The sequence below is a fragment of the Staurois parvus genome, unplaced genomic scaffold, assembly GCF_062004578.1.
Source record: "Staurois parvus isolate SC_StPar_1 unplaced genomic scaffold, SC_StPar_1.0 ptg001442l, whole genome shotgun sequence".
NCBI classification, from domain to species: domain Eukaryota; kingdom Metazoa; phylum Chordata; class Amphibia; order Anura; family Ranidae; genus Staurois; species Staurois parvus.
In genome coordinates this window covers 133,090-156,237 of record NW_028319238.1, presented here as the reverse complement: position 1 = coordinate 156,237, position 23,148 = coordinate 133,090, and positions in this window count along the sequence as shown.

Here is a 23,148-nt window from a genome sequence, read left to right as displayed (position 1 = left end):
TATCTCCCCCCCACTGACACCAATGATGGGGCACTATTCCCCCCCCCACTGACACCAATGATGGGGCACTATTCCCCCCCCCCACTGACACCAATGTTGTGGCACTATTCCTCCTACTGATACCAATGATGGGGCACTATTCCTCCCACTGATACCAATGATGGGGCACTATTCCTCCCACTGACACCAATGATGGAGCACTATTCCTCCCACTGATACCAATGATGGGGCACTATTCCTCCCACTGACACCAATGATGGGGCACTATTCCTCCCACTGACACCAATGATGGGGCACTATTCCCCCCACTGATACCATTGATGGGGCAGTATTCCTCCCACTGATACCAATGATGGGGCACTATTCCTCCCACTGATACCAATGATGGGGCACCATTCCTCCCACTGACACCAATGATGGGGCACCATTCCTCCCACTGACACCAATGATGGGGCACTATTCCTCCCACTGATACCAATGATGGGGCACTATTCCTCCCACTGATACCAATGATGGGGCACTATTCCTCCCACTGATACCAATGATGGGGCACTATTCCTCCCACTGATACCAATAATGGGGCACTATTCCTCCCACTGATACCAATGATGGGGCACCATTTCGCTCCATAAGACACACTTGGAGGGAAATGTCTGTGCATCTTATGGAGCAGCCGGCCCAGTATTCCCGCCGCCGTTGTATGTCCGCAGTCTCTAGTCATCTTCTGTATTGTGTCCGCATTTGTTCATTTCTTTTTTTTGTTTTAAACTATAGTCCGGCCCTCCAACGGTCTGAGGGACAGTGAACTGGCCTCCTGTTTAAAAAGTTGAGGACCCCTGCCTTAGAGCCTCCAGCAGAGGGATATTTAGAAATATGGACAGCGCCACTTAGAATACTCCGAATTGTATGAAAATTATGAAAAAGATATATTAGGAAGAGCAGCATTCTGACCCTTGAAAAAACAAGGTACAAAATAGAGCAATAAATCACTTTAGACAGCACTCCTCAAGCATAATAGATCTTTGAAAATGTCAACTCAGCAGATTGGTGGAAAAATAAAACACACCAAATACCATACAAAACAAACAAAGCCAAAAAACGTGACTATTAACTTTGTGAATACACAAATCAATTAATGTCCAACGAAAATGTCCATATAAAAATCAAAGTCTCAAATGGTATATCCTTGAGTGGAAAATATATACATGCATTGCTGGTATGTATGTATAGTCCACTCTCTGAACATAAACTGCGCTCCTAATAGTGTAAAAAAAATATATATATATAATAAAATTAACATGATATAAAGCTGCTGCTCTCTTCTATATAAAATTGTGACCAAATATTTTGAAAATCCCAAAATATACAGTGCTCTATAGACCATAAAAAAAAATTATATAAATCATGTAATAAACCTTCATATTATAAGAATTGAATAAACACAAGAGTCCATACAAAAAGTCCTCATTATATCCACCTTTTGAATTGAATAATGCAAAATAAAATCACCATGTGACTGAAAGAAAAAAAAAACCCACACACCACCACACACCTTCAAAACTGTGCTGTGCTCCCCCTTCAGGTGTGCACTCACCAGCTTTGCCTCCCACTCTCGTGGTTGGCAAAATTCGCTTTTGTTTAAACATATTTCTCCAGATCAGGATATTCACTCATATGTATCGATTCCTTCCAGAATAATTCCAACACTTCAAATAAACAGCCTCAGTACCAGACTTTCCACAATAATCTCCCCAGAATGGCTCCAACACTCCAGACCTAAAGATTGTCACTTCCGGTTTTCGATCAACCAATCAATGACGTGTATCATCACATCCGGACTTATTCATAGGATTAGTTGAGCGAAAACCGGAAGTGACGATCTTTGGACCGGAAGTGACACACATTGTTTGAGAGCGTGGATCGGCAGCGGTGAGATCACTGTGCGGTCTTCCCTCTCTGACATTACCTTCACTGCATTTAAAGAGATATATCTTTGGGCTTATCTTGAATTTTGTTCTTGTAAATGAGTTTCTTTGAGCAGAGATTAAAGAGTTTTAAAGGATACTACACTATGTTGGGTCTCTATTGCCTCTCGCTTAATATGGAGAAACATCTCCAAGAAATTTTAGGTCTGGAGTGTTGGAGCCATTCTGGGGAGATTGTGGAAAGTCTGGTACTGAGGCTGTTTATTTGAAGCGTTGGATTCATTCTGGAGGAAATCGATACATATGAGTGAATATCCTGATCTGGAGAAATATAAGTTTAAACAAAAGCGTGTTTTGCCAACCATGAGAGTGGGAGGCAAATAAAATTGGTGAGTGCACACCTAAAGGGGGAGCACAGCACAGTTTTGAAGATTTTTTACAGTCACATGGTGATTTTATTTTGCATTATTCAATTCACACGGTGGATATAATGAGGACTTTGATGGACTTGTGTTTCTTATTATATGAAGGTTTATTACATGATTTATAAAATTGATTTCTATGGTCTATAGAGCACTGTATATTTTGGGATTTTCAAAATATTTGGTCACATATACAGTAAATCATAGTGTTCATGAAAATTAATAATGAATCAATACATCTTCAATAATTCTTATAGTGAACGTCTGTTATTTGGTCACATTACACAATGAGAATCCACCACCAAATGAAATGAATACACTCACCAGAGCTCCATGCTGGGATTTGCCAATTCCCAAATTGCATGTCTATGGTTAGAATTCTCTGTACAATCATGTCACAATTCAGGTCACTTTGTGATCATATGTTAAAAAGCTCTCATCATCACCAATATGTCCATTGTCAATTTTGAGCATGTTTTATAAGTTCTTTTCCCTGTCTTAATTGCTTTAATTGTTACATGACCCACAGGTGGGACGAGCCGTCTGCTCTGTCCATGCTACTCAATCCCGTCCCTCTTTAACGCCGGCCCTCGGCTGGTCAGTCTCCCATAAAATGACCGATTAGCTATCCCTTTCCAGAACTTGAGAATGTACATGTGTGCAAAACATGGCGTCCTGGTAACTGGCCACACCTCCCCTGCTTGCGGCAGTACACTGGGCTTCCCCTCCGTCTCCTGGCTATCGCGGTGACATCATCCCGGGACGCCACAATCATGTGGTCCCTGCATCTGACAAGCTCAACTCCATTCATCACCAAGCGTCTCTACCCAGGCACTTCCTCCAAACCACAGGCTTGAGTGTTTTATGTTCCATTTGTAAGCCATGTACCGGGGTGGGCTCCCCAGGATACAGTGAAGTCACGAATGAGGAAAGCAACCCCAACACCAGCTTTTGTCACAACAGAATTTTACTTAGATGTGGCAAATAAACAAAACCACAAATGCTGGGAACATACAATATATTTACATACACCCAGCCCAAAGGCTGAGACCCTTGTGCTGCACAGCACGGCGCCTCCTGGTGGATGAAGGTAGAAGGTGTAGTAATTTACCTACTGGGGGGCACAACTAAGCTGCCACACCTGACCTGTTATTACCCTACAGAGCAGGAATCAGTGTATGGGGGTACGGTATGGGCTAGCCTGCGGTGCAGCACAACAGCTTACAATCTTACACAAACATACAGTATTCCCCCTCCCATAACTGGTCCTGTAGCACGTGCCTGAGTATTCCTTCTGAGCAAAACACCAGTCCGGCTTGAGTTTGTAGGATTTTATCAGCTCTCCAATGTGAAATGTCATTTTAAGTTGTGGAGTCCTTCCAATGATCAGTAACAACACTTGTGGCCTGACACAAACAGAGACCCTAACTAACTATAGGCCTGTCTCAGTCCTATAGGCGCCAACACTGAAATGAGGTGCGTGCGCGATCTTACCGACCCGGATCTGTATTTCAGCCGCTGGTGACTCTGAACAGAACAAAAGTCTCTCCACTAATCATGCAAGGTTATCAGCAATGTATGTTTCTTTGCTCCTCTGTCCTCATCAGCCTTCCAGCAGCAAATCCTCTCCTCTTTGAACAGGATTAGCGTCTTGAACACCATCAGCTTCACTCAATGGGATTTCTGATTACGGAGGGCTTTCCCACAGCTGGATGGCAATGGATTATCCCATCACTCGGCCTTCTTCTCTCTCTCTCCAGTATGGATTCTCCTTTTTCTCTTCCTGTTCACTTCTCCTTGAGAAAACACCACCCCTTATTGAATATAGAAATCTCTATACAGTCTGAAGCTGTGTTAAAAAGTGACATCTTGTGGCTAAACTGCAGAATGTCAGTGTTCAAACAATGAAAGCTGTTTCCCCATCTCACACATTGCTTATTCCAATAAAAGGTACTCCCCTAGTGGGGTTTTTATATTACTGCCACCACAGCACTGTTTTTTTCTATGGAGTGTCTGGATTCATCTGATGGTAACAGCAGCAGTGGTAACTCTCCTGAGTAATGCACCATTTACTGTGATCCTTATGGTACTGGGCCTCTTCTTGCTCTTCAGACTATTGGATTTACTGAATAAAGACGGTCAATATTGGAATTGTTTGATGCATTGTTTGTGGGTAATGTTGAAAATTGTCTCTCAATACATTGCTAGGTTTCTTCCTAGTAGTGTTGTGTATGGGGGGCACTCTGGAGCATTGTTGGACAGGTCAGAAGGTATTAGTTAAAGTAACACAAGACACAGGAGAGGCTAAAGAGGTTGGGGTCACCAGCGTAAAAGTAGTTGTGTTGGAAAATTTTAGTTGGTACGGCAGACGCTTGTGAAGAGTTGGACAGCAGGAAGCGTGAAACTTTGAGAAGGTCCCGTGGGGAATAACTGCTTGCCTGTGTATGGTCCCACCCAAGACCCTGTCCTAACAAACATGGGGGGAAAGAAGTCCTAATGACAATAATGAGGTGTGTATTCCATTGTGGAATGTTGCTGCTGGTGATAAATATGGTGTTAATCGCTGACTACTCAGTTGCCAAGAGTAACAGGGAAGGGGTTGGTAACCCTAAAGGGTCAGGAAAATCCAGGAGGTCAGGAAATCCAGGAACCTGAAACAAGGAAGCAGACAGGTGGATAGAAAGTCCAGGGGGACCCCGGTAATATTTCACCGGAAGTGCTTGTGGAAGCACAGCCGAAAAAAACGACATGGGAGGTATCATTAAAGCCCATAGCAGAGTTTGAGTGTGGTGTAGAGAGGGACACCTATGGAGGCAGTGAGTAGAGTTCCAATGCTATATACCGTGCTGATGAAAAACACTGAGGTGCACATGAGCACAGCTGCTATTACATCGCCTTTTATCTTCCTGAAACAGGGGCCTAAATGTCAACCAATATCTTACAATTTGTTGTAGCACTACAATACACCTCCCTCTTGTTGCCTAAGATGTACAAAATAATACATACATGTGAATGTGCATAGTGTCCCCTTGTACTTTACTAGTAAGTAAAGATGAGCGAATCGAAGTATCCGAAGTGGAATTCGAGTCGAATATCGGAAAAATTTCGATTCGTGCCGAATCCGAAAAATAGCCTAATTCGGACGCGCGAATCGAAATTTTTCAGAAAATGGCGGCTGACATGTGCGGCGACGGAGCGGGGATGTCTGGGAAGGCGCGCAGACAAGGCGCGCTGACCCATAATGCATGCCTCAACTACATGTGATCGCATCAGCCTATCAGCAGCCAGCCAGCCAGCACTGTGTAATGGTCGAGCTATAAATAGCGGCCATTTTGGAATTCTTCATTTGCCTGCAGTTATTGAACAGAGGCAGACCGCTCTGTACTAGGGACAGGGACAGAGTTAGGGCCACAGAAACGATAATTGGGACAGAGAAAAGTTACTTAGGGACAGAGAACCATTACTCAGGGACACAGACTTGTTAATGAGGGCCACAGAATCGTTATTTAGGGACAAAGAAACGCTAGTTAGGGCCACAGAATTCATAATCAGGGACAGACAGAATTGTTACTCAGTGCCAGAGAATTGTTACTTAGGGCCACAGAAACGTTATTAGGGCCACAGAATTGTTACTCAGGGACAGACAGAATTGTTACTGAGTGCCAGAGAATTGTTACTCAGGGACAGACAGAATTGTTACTGAGTGCCAGAGAATTGTTACTTAGGGCCACAGAAACTTTAATTAGGGCCACAGAATTTTTACTCAGGGACAGACAGAATTGTTACTCAGTGCCAGAGAATTGTTACTCAGGGACAGACAGAATTGTTACTGAGTGCCAGAGAATTGTTACTCAGGGCCACAGAAACTTTACTTAGGGCCACAGAATTTTTACTCAGGGACAGACAGAATTGTTACTGAGTGCCAGAGAATTGTTACTCAGGGACAGACAGAATTGTTACTGAGTGCCAGAGAATTGTTACTTAGGGCCACAGAAACTTTACTTAGAGCCACAGAATTGTTACTCGCACAGACACAGAATTGTTACTCGCACAGACACAGAACTGTTACTGAGGGCCACAGAACTGTTACTTAGGGACAAAGAAACGCTAGTTAGGGCCACAGAATTCATACTCAGGGACAGACAGAATTGTTACGGAGTGCCAGAGAATTGTTACTCAGGGACAGACAGAATTGTTACGGAGTGCCAGAGAATTGTTACTCAGGGACAGACAGAATTGTTACTGAGTGCCAGAGAATTGTTACTTAGGGCCACAGAAACTTTAATTAGGGCCACAGAATTTTTACTCAGGGACAGACAGAATTGTTACTGAGTGCCAGAGAATTGTTACTCAGGGACAGACAGAATTGTTACCGAGTGCCAGAGAATTGTTACTCAGGGACAGACAGAATTGTTAATGAGTGCCAGAGAATTGTTACTTAGGGCCACAGAAACTTTAATTAGGGCCACAGAATTTTTACTCAGGGACAGACAGAATTGTTACTGAGTGCCAGAGAATTGTTACTCAGGGACAGACAGAATTGTTACCGAGTGCCAGAGAATTGTTACTCAGGGACAGACAGAATTGTTACTGAGTGCCAGAGAATTGTTACTTAGGGCCACAGAAACTTTAATTAGGGCCACAGAATTTTTACTCAGGGACAGACAGAATTGTTACTGAGTGCCAGAGAATTGTTACTCAGGGACAGACAGAATTGTTACGGAGTGCCAGAGAATTGTTACTCAGGGACAGACAGAATTGTTACTGAGTGCCAGAGAATTGTTACTTAGGGCCACAGAAACTTTAATTAGGGCCACAGAATTTTTACTCAGGGACAGACAGAATTGTTACTGAGTGCCAGAGAATTGTTACTCAGGGACAGACAGAATTGTTACGGAGTGCCAGAGAATTGTTACTCAGGGCCACAGAAACTTTACTTAGGGCCAGAGAATTTTTACTCAGGGACAGACAGAATTGTTACTGAGTGCCAGAGAATTGTTACTCAGGGACAGACAGAATTGTTACTGAGTGCCAGAGAATTGTTACTCAGGGACAGACAGAATTGTTACTGAGTGCCAGATAATTGTTACTCAGGGCCCCAGAAACTTTACTTAGGGTCACAGAATTTTTACTCAGGGACAGACAGAATTGTTACTGAGTGCCAGAGAATTGTTACTCAGGGACAGACAGAATTGTTACTGAGTGCCAGAGAATTGTTACTTAGGGCCACAGAAACTTTAATTAGGGCCACAGAATTTTTACTCAGGGACAGACAGAATTGTTACTGAGTGCCAGAGAATTGTTACTCAGGGACAGACAGAATTGTTACGGAGTGCCAGAGAATTGTTACTCAGGGACAGACAGAATTGTTACTGAGTGCCAGAGAATTGTTACTTAGGGCCACAGAAACTTTAATTAGAGCCACAGAATTTTTACTCAGGGACAGACAGAATTGTTACTGAGTGCCAGAGAATTGTTACTCAGGGACAGACAGAATTGTTACCGAGTGCCAGAGAATTGTTACTCAGGGACAGACAGAATTGTTACTGAGTGCCAGAGAATTGTTACTTAGGGCCACAGAAACTTTAATTAGGGCCACAGAATTTTTACTCAGGGACAGACAGAATTGTTACGGAGTGCCAGAGAATTGTTACTCAGGGACAGACAGAATTGTTACGGAGTGCCAGAGAATTGTTACTCAGGGCCACAGAAACTTTACTTAGGGCCACAGAATTTTTACTCAGGGACAGACAGAATTGTTACTGAGTGCCAGAGAATTGTTACTCAGGGACAGACAGAATTGTTACGGAGTGCCAGAGAATTGTTACTCAGGGACAGACAGAATTGTTACTGAGTGCCAGAGAATTGTTACTTAGGGCCACAGAAACTTTAATTAGGGCCACAGAATTTTTACTCAGGGACAGACAGAATTGTTACTGAGTGCCAGAGAATTGTTACTCAGGGACAGACAGAATTGTTACCGAGTGCCAGAGAATTGTTACTCAGGGACAGACAGAATTGTTACTGAGTGCCAGAGAATTGTTACTTAGGGCCACAGAAACTTTAATTAGGGCCACAGAATTTTTACTCAGGGACAGACAGAATTGTTACTGAGTGCCAGAGAATTGTTACTCAGGGACAGACAGAATTGTTACGGAGTGCCAGAGAATTGTTACTCAGGGCCACAGAAACTTTACTTAGGGCCAGAGAATTTTTACTCAGGGACAGACAGAATTGTTACTGAGTGCCAGAGAATTGTTACTCAGGGACAGACAGAATTGTTACGGAGTGCCAGATAATTGTTACTCAGGGCCCCAGAAACTTTACTTAGGGCCACAGAATTTTTACTCAGGGACAGACAGAATTGTTACTGAGTGCCAGAGAATTGTTACTCAGGGACAGACAGAATTGTTACTGAGTGCCAGAGAATTGTTACTTAGGGCCACAGAAACTTTACTTAGGGCCACAGAATTGTTTCTCGCACAGACACAGAATTGTTACTCGCACAGACACAGAATTGTTACTGAGGGCCACAGAACTGTTACTTGGGGCCACAGAAACGTTAATCAGGGACACAGAATTGTTACTGAGGGCCACAGAACTGTTACTTAGGGCCACAGAATTGTTACTCGCACAGACACAGAATTGTTACTCAGGGACACAGAATTGTTACTCAGGGACACATAATCGTTTAATTAAAGAGTATGTCAGACAACATGCAGAGGAGTGGCAGAGGAGGCAATGTTTTAGGAGCGAGCAGACGTGGCAGCAGAGGAAGGGGTCGAGGCAGCACTATTCGCAGCCAGAGGCCAGTGCTCCCGGTGTCATCCAGCGGTCGTGTCTCCACCGACAACCCTGCCGTCGTCGATTGGTTGGCTCAGTCGTCTTCCTCTTCCCAGGTCACCTCTGACACCTACAGCCAACGGTCGGTGGGTACGTCAGACACAACCGTTAGTTGGCATGGCCCGGGACCAAGCCCACTGAAATCACGTGTCCTCTACCTGCCCCTGTCCTTTGGTGTTCCCTCACCAAGCGAAGTATCGCATGCTGTGGGCTCAGCCCCACTGTACAGTGAGGAAGAGCTAACAGAGGGCGGTCAGGAACGGGGGGAGACATCCGCCTTTTCAGCAGCCAGGCGAAGAAGTAGTGGCGAGGAGAGTGGCTCGGTAGCCGGTCTAGAGACAGGTCTGTCTCCTGACCCAGACGCAGCCGAGGGGGCTAGTAGTGAGGCGGAGACCCTACTTGATGATGAGGAGGTTGATCGCACTTGGCAGCCTCGTCGTCATCAGGCAATTTCTTCCGCATCATCAGGAGAAGAGGGTGGCAGCTTGGCAGCGAGCAAAACAGTCGGTGGGTTGCCCAGGAGACAGCAGCAGGGTCGCAGCAGTGTCAGTGGAGCCAAACGTCCACGGAGTAGAGCACCAGCTCCACTGCAGCCTACCACCACGGCCAGTAGTGGTGCCGGTGTGCACGGAGGAAGCAGCAGTCAGCCAGTGAGGAGTATCGGGGGCAAAGTTTCCTACTCGGCGGTGTGGCAATTTTTCGTCAAGCCGCCCGAGGAAGTAAACGTAGCCGTATGTCGACTATGTGGCCAGAAAGTCAAGCGTGGCCAGGGGGCCCATGTTGGGACTACAGCGTTGCGGCAGCATATGCAGCGTCGCCATTTGGTGGCCTGGGAAAACCGTGATAAAGATACGGCGGTTCTGCCCGCCCCAGCCCCCGCTCCATCACCCGCTCCGTTACTTGCTCCGTCACCCGACGTCAATCGCCCTCCATCAGCCAGTCAAGGCTCCAACACCTCTGCTGAGGGGAGTTGTCGCTCGTTGGCATCTTCCGCTCGTTCAGATGCTCCTTCTCCTGCTACTCCTCTTCACGGATTCCGTCAGCAGTCTTTCTTGGAATCCGTTTCCAAGAGACAACAGTTTGCGAGCACGCACCCGACGGTGCAAAAGCTGAACGTCCTCCTGTCCAAGTTGCTGGTGCTGCAGTCCCTCCCTTTCCAAGTGGTGGACTCAGCACCTTTCAGAGAAATGATGGCTTGTGCCGCGCCGCGGTGGAGAGTGCCAAGCCGTCATTTCTTCGCCAAAAAGGCAGTGCCAGCCCTGCATTCACATGTAGAAGACATGGTGGGCCAGTCTTTGAGCATGTCGGTCTCTGCCAAAGTGCACGGCAGCGCCGACGTGTGGAGCTGTAACTACGGTCAGGGACAGTACATGTCATTTACGGCCCACTGGGTGAACGTGGTGCCGTCACAGCCGCACCAGCAACTTGGACAGGTCACGCCGCTTTTGCCTCCACGTTTGCACGTCCTTGGTCCGGCAAAGATGTCCGCCTCTACCACCTCTTCTTCCGCCGTGTCCTCAGCCGCCACCCCCGTGCCAAGTCCCATTACCCGACCGGCATATCACATGTGCAGGGCGCAATGGTGTCACGCTGTTCTGCACCTGGTATGCCTTGGCGAACGTAGTCACACAGGGGAGGAACTTCTGAGTGTAATGAACAGAGAAATCGACAGATGGCTGTCTCCGCGCAAACTGAAAATCGGAACCATGTTGACCGACAACGGAAAGAACATGGTGTCTGCTCTGCGTCAAGGAAGGTTGTGCCATGCGCCATGCATGGCTCACGTGTTCAATCTGGTTGTCAAGCGGTTCTTAAAATCCACCATCCCACTGCAAGACATCATTAAAATGTCACGTAAACTTTGCATGCATTTCAGCCATTCCTACACCGCAAAGCACACCCTCCTTGAGCTGCAGCGGCAGAACGGAATTCCACAGCATCGCCTGATCTGCGACGTTGCAACAAGGTGGAATTCAACCCTACACATGTTAGACCGCCTTTACGAGCAGCGAAAGGCCATCACCGATTTCCTGATGTTACAAGCGGATAAAGGTACTCCCCTGTGTAACTTAGATGTCAGCCATTGGCAGCTCATGCGTGACACCTGCCGCTTGCTCAGGCCCTTTGAGGAGGCCACGCTATTCGTGAGTCGGCAGGACTATGGGATGAACGACGTCATTCCTCTGTTGCACGTCCTTGAACAAATGCTGTTAACAATGGCTGGTCAGGGTGCGGTAGACGTGGCGCACAGATCTCAACGCCACATGACCCCTGTGGGGGCAGGACAGGAAGAAGAGGAGGAGGTAGAGGAGGACATTTGTGCTCAGGAATTATTGAGTGAAATGGGTGGTTTTTCCACTCAGCGGACAGGAGTGGAGGAGCAGGAGCATCTGGTAGAGGAGGAGGAGGAGGAGACAGAGGACCCAGACGCACCGTGGCAGTATGCTGTGGAGATGGAGGCAGGGAGTCCCTCGCATTCCTTGGCACAAATGGCCCATAGCATGCTCGGTTGCTTGCGTAGCGACAGCCGAATAATAACCATCAGACAGAGGGATGACTTTTGGCTGTCCACCTTGTTGGACCCTCGCTACCGTTCCAAAATGGTGGCCTTTTTCACACCTGCTGAGAGGGAGGCCAAAATAACGTACTATAAAAACCACCTATGTAGTCAGTTGGTCTCTGCCTTTGTGCGCCAACGTCCATCCTCAGACACTGTGGGCCCTGTGCGCTCGCGTTCCGCTGCCATGGCAGCAGGGGAGGGGTGGGGTGGTAGGAGCAGTGGCAGCTCCACCAGCAGCAGCTGCCTCAGTCTGCAGTCGATGATGAGTAGCTTTCTTCACCAGCGCAGTGAGGAAACTACTAACCAGCCGCAGCAGCAGCAGCAGCATCAGGTGGACCTGGAGCAGGACCTCAAACAACAGGCTTGGGCCTACTTGGACAGCACCCTGCCAACCGAGGTAGACAATCCCCTTGACTACTGGGCAACGAAACTTGACCTTTGGCCCCAACTAGCTGAATTTGCCCTTGAAAGGCTGTCATGCCCAGCCAGTAGCGTGGCATCGGAGCGCGTGTTTAGTGCGGCGGGAGGTATTGTAACTCCGCGGAGGACACGACTGTTCACCCAAAGTGTGGAGAGACTCACGTTTGTGAAAATGAATCAGGCGTGGATTAGTCTGGATTTCAAACCACCAGTTCCTGACACAACTGACTAAATCCGCCATGAATCATGCCTCAAACATGTGCCACTTTGAGGTCTCCTCACACACTGCTGGTGTGTAGAATTTTTTGACATAGGGTGCTGGCAGATTATGGGCCTCCTATAGCTGCTGCCAGGCCCCTAATCTGCCATAGGCCCCTATATACCGCTTCCTCATGCTGCTGCCAGGTCCAGAGTCTCTCATGCCATGTGCCACTTTCAGGTCTCCTCACACTGCTGGTGTGTTGAATTTTTTGACATAGGGTGCTGGCAGATTATGGGCCTCCCATAGCTGCTGCCAGGCCCCTAATCTGCCATGGGCCCCTATATACCGCCTCCTCATGCTGCTGCCAGGTCCACAGTGTCTCATGCCATGTGCCACTTTCAGGTCTCCTCACACTGCTGGTGTGTTGAATTTTTTTACATAGGGTGCTGGCAGATTATGGGCCTCCTATAGCTGCTGCCAGGCCCCTAATCTGCCATAGGCCCCTATATACCGCTTCCTCATGCTGCTGCCAGGTCCAGAGTCTCTCATGGGTCCCTGTACGGCCTCCCATTGCTGCTGTCTCCATCGCCACACTCTGCCATGTGCCACTTTCAGGTCTCCTCACACACTGCTGGTGTGTATAATTTTTTGACATAGGGTGCTGGCAGATTAAGGGCCTCCCATAGCTGCTGCCAGGCCCCTAATCTGCCATGGGCCCCTATATACCGCCTCCTCATGCTGCTGCCAGGTCCAGAGTCTGTCATGGGTCCCTGTACGGCCTCCCATTGCTGCTGTCTCCATCGCCACACTCTGCCATGTGCCACTTTCAGGTCTCCTCACACACTGCTGGTGTGTAGAATTTTTTGACATAGGGTGCTGGCAGATTATGGGCCTCCCATTGCTGCTGCCAGGCCCCTAATCTGCCATAGGCCCCTATATACCGCTTCCTCATGCTGCTGCCAGGTCCAGAGTCTCTCATGCCATGTGCCACTTTCAGGTCTCCTCACACTGCTGGTGTGTAGAATTTTTTGACATAGGGTGCTGGCAGATTAAGGGCCTCCCATAGCTGCTGCCAGGCCCCTAATCTGCCATAGGCCCCTATATACCGCCTCCTCATGCTGCTGCCAGGTCCAGAGTCTGTCATGGGTCCCTGTACGGCCTCCCATTGCTGCTGTCTCCATCGCCACACTCTGCCATGTGCCACTTTCAGGTCTCCTCACACTGCTGGTGTGTTGAATTTTTTGACATAGGGTGCTGGCAGATTATGGGCCTCCTATAGCTGCTGCCAGGCCCCTAATCTGCCATAGGCCCTTATATACCGCTTCCTCATGCTGCTGCCAGGTCCAGAGTCTCTCATGCCATGTGCCACTTTCAGGTCTCCTCACACTGCTGGTGTGTAGAATTTTTTTGACATAGGGTGCTGGCAGATTATGGGCCTCCTATAGCTGCTGCCAGGCCCCTAATCTGCCATAGGCCCCTATATACCGCCTCCTCATGCTGCTGCCAGGTCCAGAGTCTGTCATGGGTCCCTGTACGGCCTCCCATTGCTGCTGTCTCCATCGCCACACTCTGCCATGTGCCACTTTCAGGTCTCCTCACACACTGCTGGTGTGTATAATTTTTTGACATAGGGTGCTGGCAGATTACGGGCCTCCCATAGCTGCTGCCAGGCCCCTAATCTGCCATGGGCCCCTATACCGACTCCTCATGCTGTGACGTTGCAACAAGGTGGAATTCAACCCTACATATGTTAGACCGCCTTTACGAACAGCAAAAGGCCATCACAGATTTCCTGATGTTAAAAGCGGATAAAGGTATTCCCTGTGTAACTTAGATGTCAGCCATTGGCAGCTCATGCGTGACACCTGCGCTTGCTCAGGCCCTTTGAGGAGGCCACGCTATTCGTGAGTCGGCAGGACTATGGGATGAACGACGTCATTCCTCTGTTGCACGTCCTGGAACAAATGCTGTTAACAATGGCTGGTCAGGGTGCGGTAGACGTGGCGCACAGATCTCAACGCCACATGACCCCTGTGGGGGCAGGACAGGAAGAAGAGGAGGAGGTAGAGGAGGACATTGGTGCTCAGGAATTATTGAGTGAAATGGGTGGTTTTTCCACTCAGCGGACAGGAGTGGAGGAGCAGGAGCATCTGGTAGAGGAGGAGGAGGAGGAGGAGACAGAGGACCCAGACGCACCGTGGCAGTATGCTGTGGAGATGGAGGCAGGGAGTCCCTCGCATTCCTTGGCACAAATGGCCCATAGCATGCTCGGTTGCTTGCGTAGCGACAGCCGAATAATAACCATCAGACAGAGGGATGACTTTTGGCTGTCCACCTTGTTGGACCCTCGCTACCGTTCCAAAATGGTGGCCTTTTTCACACCTGCTGAGAGGGAGGCCAAAATAACGTACTATAAAAACCACCTATGTAGTCAGCTGGTCTCTGCCTGTCTGCGCCAACGTCCATCCTCAGACACTGTGGGCCCTGTGCGCTCGCGTTCCGCTGCCATGGCAGCAGGGGAGGGGTGGGGTGGTAGGAGCAGTGGCAGCTCCACCAGCAGCGGCTGCCTCAGTCTGCAGTCGATGATGAGTAGCTTTCTTCACCAGCGCAGTGAGGAAACTACTAACCAGCCGCAGCAGCAGCAGCAGCAGCAGCATCAGGTGGACCTGGAGCAGGACCTCAAACAACAGGCTTAGGCCTACTTGGACAGCACCCTGCCAACCGAGGTAGACAATCCCCTTGACTACTGGGCAACGAAACTTGACCTTTGGCCCCAACTAGCTGAATTTGCCCTTGAAAGGCTGTCATGCCCGGCCAGTAGCGTGGCATCGGAGCGCGTGTTTAGTGCGGCAGGAGGTATTGCAACTCCGCGGAGGACACGACTGTCCACCCAAAGTGTGGAGAGACTGACGTTTGTGAAAATGAATCAGGCGTGGATTAGTCTGGATTTCAAACCACCAGTTCCTGACACAACTGACTAAATCCGCCATGAATCATGCCCCAAACATGTGCCACTTTCAGGTCTCCTCACACTGCTGGTGTGTTCCATTTTTTGTCATAGGGTGCTGGCAGATTACGGGCCTCCCATAGCTGCTGCCAGGCCCCTAATCTGCCATGGGCCCCTATACCGCCTCCTCATGCTGCTGCCAAGTCCAGAGTCTCTCATGGGTCCCTGTACGGCCTCCCATTGCTGCTGTCTCCATCGCCACACTCTGCCATGTGCCACTTTCAGGTCTCCTCACACTGCTGGTGTATTCCATTTTTTGTCATAGGGTGCTGGCAGATTACGGGCCTCCCATAGCTGCTGCCAGGCCCCTAATCTGCCATGGGCCCCTATACCGCCTCCTCATGCTGCTGCCAGGTCCAGAGTGTGTCATGGGTCCCTGTACGGCCTCCCATTGCTGCTGTCTCCATCGCCACACTCTGCCATGTGCCACTTTCAGGTCTCCTCACACTGCTGGTGGGTTCCATTTTTTGTCATAGGGTGCTGGCAGATTACAGGCCTCCCATAGCTGCTGCCAGGCCCCTAATCTGCCATGGGCCCCCGTACCGACTCCTCATGCTGCTGCCAGGCCCGTAATCTGTCATGGGCCCCTGTTGTCGCTTGTTGGCATATTCCGCTCGTTCAGATGCTCCTTCTCCTGCTACTCCTCTTCACGGATTCCGTCAGCAGTCTTTCTTGGAATCCGTTTCCAAGAGACAACAGTTTGCGAGCACGCACCCGACGGTGCAAAAGCTGAACGTCCTCCTGTCCAAGTTGCTGGTGCTGCAGTCCCTCCCTTTCCAAGTGGTGGACTCAGCACCTTTCAGAGAAATGATGGCTTGTGCCGCGCCGCGGTGGAGAGTGCCAAGCCGTCATTTCTTCGCCAAAAAGGCAGTGCCAGCCCTGCATTCACATGTAGAAGACATGGTGGGCCAGTCTTTGAGCATGTCGGTCTCTGCCAAAGTGCACGGCAGCGCCGACGTGTGGAGCTGTAACTACGGTCAGGGACAGTACATGTCATTTACGGCCCACTGGGTGAACGTGGTGCCGTCACAGCCGCACCAGCAACTTGGACAGGTCACGCCGCTTTTGCCTCCACGTTTGCACGTCCTTGGTCCGGCAAAGATGTCCGCCTCTACCACCTCTTCTTCCGCCGTGTCCTCAGCCGCCACCCCCGTGCCAAGTCCCATTACCCGACCGGCATATCACATGTGCAGGGCGCAACGGTGTCACGCTGTTCTGCACCTGGTATGCCTTGGCGAACGTAGTCACACAGGGGAGGAACTTCTGAGTGTAATGAACAGAGAAATCGACAGATGGCTGTCTCCGCGCAAACTGAAAATCGGAACCATGTTGACCGACAACGGAAAGAACATGGTGTCTGCTCTGCGTCAAGGAAGGTTGTGCCATGCGCCATGCATGGCTCACGTGTTCAATCTGGTTGTCAAGCGGTTCTTAAAATCCACCATCCCACTGCAAGACATCATTAAAATGTCACGTAAACTTTGCATGCATTTCAGCCATTCCTACACCGCAAAGCACACCCTCCTTGAGCTGCAGCGGCAGAACGGAATTCCACAGCATCGCCTGATCTGCGACGTTGCAACAAGGTGGAATTCAACCCTACACATGTTAGACCGCCTTTACGAACAGCGAAAGGCCATCACCGATTTCCTGATGTTACAAGCGGATAAAGGTACTCCCCTGTGTAACTTAGATGTCAGCCATTGGCAGCTCATGCGTGACACCTGCCGCTTGCTCAGGCCCTTTGAGGAGGCCACGCTATTCGTGAGTCGGCAGGACTATGGGATGAACGACGTCATTCCTCTGTTGCACGTCCTTGAACAAATGCTGTTAACAATGGCTGTTCAGGGTGCGGTAGACGTGGCGCACAGATCTCAACGCCACATGACCCCTGTGGGGGCAGGACAGGAAGAAGAGGAGGAGGTAGAGGAGGACATTTGTGCTCAGGAATTATTGAGTGAAATGGGTGGTTTTTCCACTCAGCGGACAGGAGTGGAGGAGCAGGAGCATCTGGTAGAGGAGGAGGAGGAGACAGAGGACCCAGACGCACCGTGGCAGTATGCTGTGGAGATGGAGGCAGGGAGTCCCTCGCATTCCTTGGCACAAATGGCCCATAGCATGCTCGGTTGCTTGCGTAGCGACAGCCGAATAATAACCATCAGACAGAGGGATGACTTTTGGCTGTCCACCTTGTTGGACCCTCGCTACCGTTCCAAAATGGTGGCCTTTTTCACACCTGCTGAGAGGGAGGCCAAAATAACGTACTATAAAAACCACCTATGTAGTCAGTTGGTCTCTGCCTTTGTGCGCCAACGTCCATCCTCAGACACTGTGGGCCCTGTGCGCTCGCGTTCCGCTGCCATGGCAGCAGGGGAGGGGTGGGGTGGTAGGAGCAGTGGCAGCTCCACCAGCAGCAGCTGCCTCAGTCTGCAGTCGATGATGAGTAGCTTTCTTCACCAGCGCAGTGAGGAAACTACTAACCAGCCGCAGCAGCAGCAGCAGCATCAGGTGGACCTGGAGCAGGACCTCAAACAACAGGCTTGGGCCTACTTGGACAGCACCCTGCCAACCGAGGTAGACAATCCCCTTGACTACTGGGCAACGAAACTTGACCTTTGGCCCCAACTAGCTGAATTTGCCCTTGAAAGGCTGTCATGCCCAGCCAGTAGCGTGGCATCGGAGCGCGTGTTTAGTGCGGCAGGAGGTATTGTAACTCCGCGGAGGACACGACTGTCCACCCAAAGTGTGGAGAGACTCACGTTTGTGAAAATGAATCAGGCGTGGATTAGTCTGGATTTCAAACCACCAGTTCCTGACACAACTGACTAAATCCGCCATGAATCATGCCTCAAACATGTGCCACTTTGAGGTCTCCTCACACACTGCTGGTGTGTAGAATTTTTTGACATAGGGTGCTGGCAGATTATGGGCCTCCTATAGCTGCTGCCAGGCCCCTAATCTGCCATAGGCCCCTATATACCGCTTCCTCATGCTGCTGCCAGGTCCAGAGTCTCTCATGCCATGTGCCACTTTCAGGTCTCCTCACACTGCTGGTGTGTTGAATTTTTTGACATAGGGTGCTGGCAGATTATGGGCCTCCCATAGCTGCTGCCAGGCCCCTAATCTGCCATGGGCCCCTATATACCGCCTCCTCATGCTGCTGCCAGGTCCACAGTGTCTCATGCCATGTGCCACTTTCAGGTCTCCTCACACTGCTGGTGTGTTGAATTTTTTTACATAGGGTGCTGGCAGATTATGGGCCTCCTATAGCTGCTGCCAGGCCCCTAATCTGCCATAGGCCCCTATATACCGCTTCCTCATGCTGCTGCCAGGTCCAGAGTCTGTCATGGGTCCCTGTACGGCCTCCCATTGCTGCTGTCTCCATCGCCACACTCTGCCATGTGCCACTTTCAGGTCTCCTCACACACTGCTGGTGTGTAGAATTTTTTGACATAGGGTGCTGGCAGATTATGGGCCTCCTATAGCTGCTGCCAGGCCCCTAATCTGCCATAGGCCCCTATATACCGCTTCCTCATGCTGCTGCCAGGTCCAGAGTCTGTCATGGGTCCCTGTACGGCCTCCCATTGCTGCTGTCTCCATCGCCACACTCTGCCATGTGCCACTTTCAGGTCTCCTCACACACTGCTGGTGTGTAGAATTTTTTGACATAGGGTGCTGGCAGATTAAGGGCCTCCCATAGCTGCTGCCAGGCCCCTAATCTGCCATGGGCCCCTATATACCGCCTCCTCATGCTGCTGCCAGGTCCAGAGTCTGTCATGGGTCCCTGTACGGCCTCCCATTGCTGCTGTCTCCATCGCCACACTCTGCCATGTGCCACTTTCAGGTCTCCTCACACACTGCTGGTGTGTAGAATTTTTTGACATAGGGTGCTGGCAGATTATGGGCCTCCCATTGCTGCTGCCAGGCCCCTAATCTGCCATAGGCCCCTATATACCGCTTCCTCATGCTGCTGCCAGGTCCAGAGTCTCTCATGCCATGTGCCACTTTCAGGTCTCCTCACACTGCTGGTGTGTAGAATTTTTTGACATAGGGTGCTGGCAGATTAAGGGCCTCCCATAGCTGCTGCCAGGCCCCTAATCTGCCATAGGCCCCTATATACCGCCTCCTCATGCTGCTGCCAGGTCCAGAGTCTGTCATGGGTCCCTGTACGGCCTCCCATTGCTGCTGTCTCCATCGCCACACTCTGCCATGTGCCACTTTCAGGTCTCCTCACACTGCTGGTGTGTTGAATTTTTTGACATAGGGTGCTGGCAGATTATGGGCCTCCTATAGCTGCTGCCAGGCCCCTAATCTGCCATAGGCCCCTATATACCGCCTCCTCATGCTGCTGCCAGGTCCAGAGTCTGTCATGGGTCCCTGTACGGCCTCCCATTGCTGCTGTCTCCATCGCCACACTCTGCCATGTGCCACTTTCAGGTCTCCTCACACTGCTGGTGTGTAGAATTTTTTTGACATAGGGTGCTGGCAGATTATGGGCCTCCTATAGCTGCTGCCAGGCCCCTAATCTGCCATAGGCCCCTATATACCGCCTCCTCATGCTGCTGCCAGGTCCAGAGTCTGTCATGGGTCCCTGTACGGCCTCCCATTGCTGCTGTCTCCATCGCCACACTCTGCCATGTGCCACTTTCAGGTCTCCTCACACACTGCTGGTGTGTATAATTTTTTGACATAGGGTGCTGGCAGATTACGGGCCTCCCATAGCTGCTGCCAGGCCCCTAATCTGCCATGGGCCCCTATACCGACTCCTCATGCTGTGACGTTGCAACAAGGTGGAATTCAACCCTACATATGTTAGACCGCCTTTACGAACAGCAAAAGGCCATCACAGATTTCCTGATGTTAAAAGCGGATAAAGGTATTCCCTGTGTAACTTACTGTAGATGTCAGCCATTGGCAGCTCATGCGTGACACCTGCGCTTGCTCAGGCCCTTTGAGGAGGCCACGCTATTCGTGAGTCGGCAGGACTATGGGATGAACGACGTCATTCCTCTGTTGCACGTCCTGGAACAAATGCTGTTAACAATGGCTGGTCAGGGTGCGGTAGACGTGGCGCACAGATCTCAACGCCACATGACCCCTGTGGGGGCAGGACAGGAAGAAGAGGAGGAGGTAGAGGAGGACATTGGTGCTCAGGAATTATTGAGTGAAATGGGTGGTTTTTCCACTCAGCGGACAGGAGTGGAGGAGCAGGAGCATCTGGTAGAGGAGGAGGAGGAGGAGGAGACAGAGGACCCAGACGCACCGTGGCAGTATGCTGTGGAGATGGAGGCAGGGAGTCCCTCGCATTCCTTGGCACAAATGGCCCATAGCATGCTCGGTTGCTTGCGTAGCGACAGCCGAATAATAACCATCAGACAGAGGGATGACTTTTGGCTGTCCACCTTGTTGGACCCTCGCTACCGTTCCAAAATGGTGGCCTTTTTCACACCTGCTGAGAGGGAGGCCAAAATAACGTACTATAAAAACCACCTATGTAGTCAGCTGGTCTCTGCCTGTCTGCGCCAACGTCCATCCTCAGACACTGTGGGCCCTGTGCGCTCGCGTTCCGCTGCCATGGCAGCAGGGGAGGGGTGGGGTGGTAGGAGCAGTGGCAGCTCCACCAGCAGCGGCTGCCTCAGTCTGCAGTCGATGATGAGTAGCTTTCTTCACCAGCGCAGTGAGGAAACTACTAACCAGCCGCAGCAGCAGCAGCAGCAGCAGCATCAGGTGGACCTGGAGCAGGACCTCAAACAACAGGCTTGGGCCTACTTGGACAGCACCCTGCCAACCGAGGTAGACAATCCCCTTGACTACTGGGCAACGAAACTTGACCTTTGGCCCCAACTAGCTGAATTTGCCCTTGAAAGGCTGTCATGCCCGGCCAGTAGCGTGGCATCGGAGCGCGTGTTTAGTGCGGCAGGAGGTATTGCAACTCCGCGGAGGACACGACTGTCCACCCAAAGTGTGGAGAGACTGACGTTTGTGAAAATGAATCAGGCGTGGATTAGTCTGGATTTCAAACCACCAGTTCCTGACACAACTGACTAAATCCGCCATGAATCATGCCCCAAACATGTGCCACTTTCAGGTCTCCTCACACTGCTGGTGTGTTCCATTTTTTGTCATAGGGTGCTGGCAGATTACGGGCCTCCCATAGCTGCTGCCAGGCCCCTAATCTGCCATGGGCCCCTATACCGCCTCCTCATGCTGCTGCCAAGTCCAGAGTCTCTCATGGGTCCCTGTACGGCCTCCCATTGCTGCTGTCTCCATCGCCACACTCTGCCATGTGCCACTTTCAGGTCTCCTCACACTGCTGGTGTATTCCATTTTTTGTCATAGGGTGCTGGCAGATTACGGGCCTCCCATAGCTGCTGCCAGGCCCCTAATCTGCCATGGGCCCCTATACCGCCTCCTCATGCTGCTGCCAGGTCCAGAGTGTGTCATGGGTCCCTGTACGGCCTCCCATTGCTGCTGTCTCCATCGCCACACTCTGCCATGTGCCACTTTCAGGTCTCCTCACACTGCTGGTGGGTTCCATTTTTTGTCATAGGGTGCTGGCAGATTACAGGCCTCCCATAGCTGCTGCCAGGCCCCTAATCTGCCATGGGCCCCCGTACCGACTCCTCATGCTGCTGCCAGGCCCGTAATCTGTCATGGGCCCCTGTTGTCGCTTGTTGGCATATTCCGCTCGTTCAGATGCTCCTTCTCCTGCTACTCCTCTTCACGGATTCCGTCAGCAGTCTTTCTTGGAATCCGTTTCCAAGAGACAACAGTTTGCGAGCACGCACCAGACGGTGCAGAAACTGAACGTCCTCCTGTCCAAGTTGCTGCTGCCAGGCTTGTAATCTGTCATGCGCCCCTGTACCGCCTCCTCATGCTGCTGCCAGGTCCAGAGTGTGTCATGGGCCCCCGTACCGACTCCAAATGCTGCTGCCAGGCCCGTAATCTGTCATGGGCCCCTGTACCGCCTCCCCATGCTGCTGCCAGGTCCAGATTGTGTCATGGGTCCCTGTACGGCCTCCCATTGCTGCTGCCAGGCCTGTAATCTGCCATGGGCCCCCCTACCGACTCCTCATGCTGCTGCCAGGCCCGTAATCTGCCATGGGCCCCTGTACCGCCTCCTCATGCTGCTGCCAGGTCCAGAGTGTGTCATGGGTCCCTGTACGGCCTCCCATTGCTGCTGTCTCTATCGCCGCACTCTGCCATGTGCCACTTTCAGGTCTCCTCACACTGCTGGTGGTTTCCATTTTTGTCATAGGGTGCTGCATGGCCTCCCATTGCTGCTGCCTCCACCGCCACACTGTGGCTCCACACTCTGGTTTTGGCCCCGTGACTGGCCAAATGAGTGAAGTGTGCGGTGATTCTAAGATCGACGGCACTCATCTGCATGTCATACTGCCTGACAGTATTATTTCTCTTCCCCAGCAGACTCCAAGGGCATTTAAATTAAAGGTACAGTGTTCAGCACTAATATTAAGTCTCTCTGAAGCCTAGAAACACCCTTTTTTAAGTTAAATTCACAGCGAATATATTCGACTCGAATCGAAATTTTTCTACGAATTCGCCGAATCAGTCGAATCGAATTTTTGAATACTTCGCTCATCTCTACTAGTAAGGTATCACGTTGGTACTACACAACACCTCCCTCTTTCCTGCATGTAAACAATATTACACACTGTCCCTTCATTTGTGTTAATGTAAAATATCGAAACATACCTTCATATGACTATATAAACACATTGTGCAATCCTACAACACAATGCGTGATT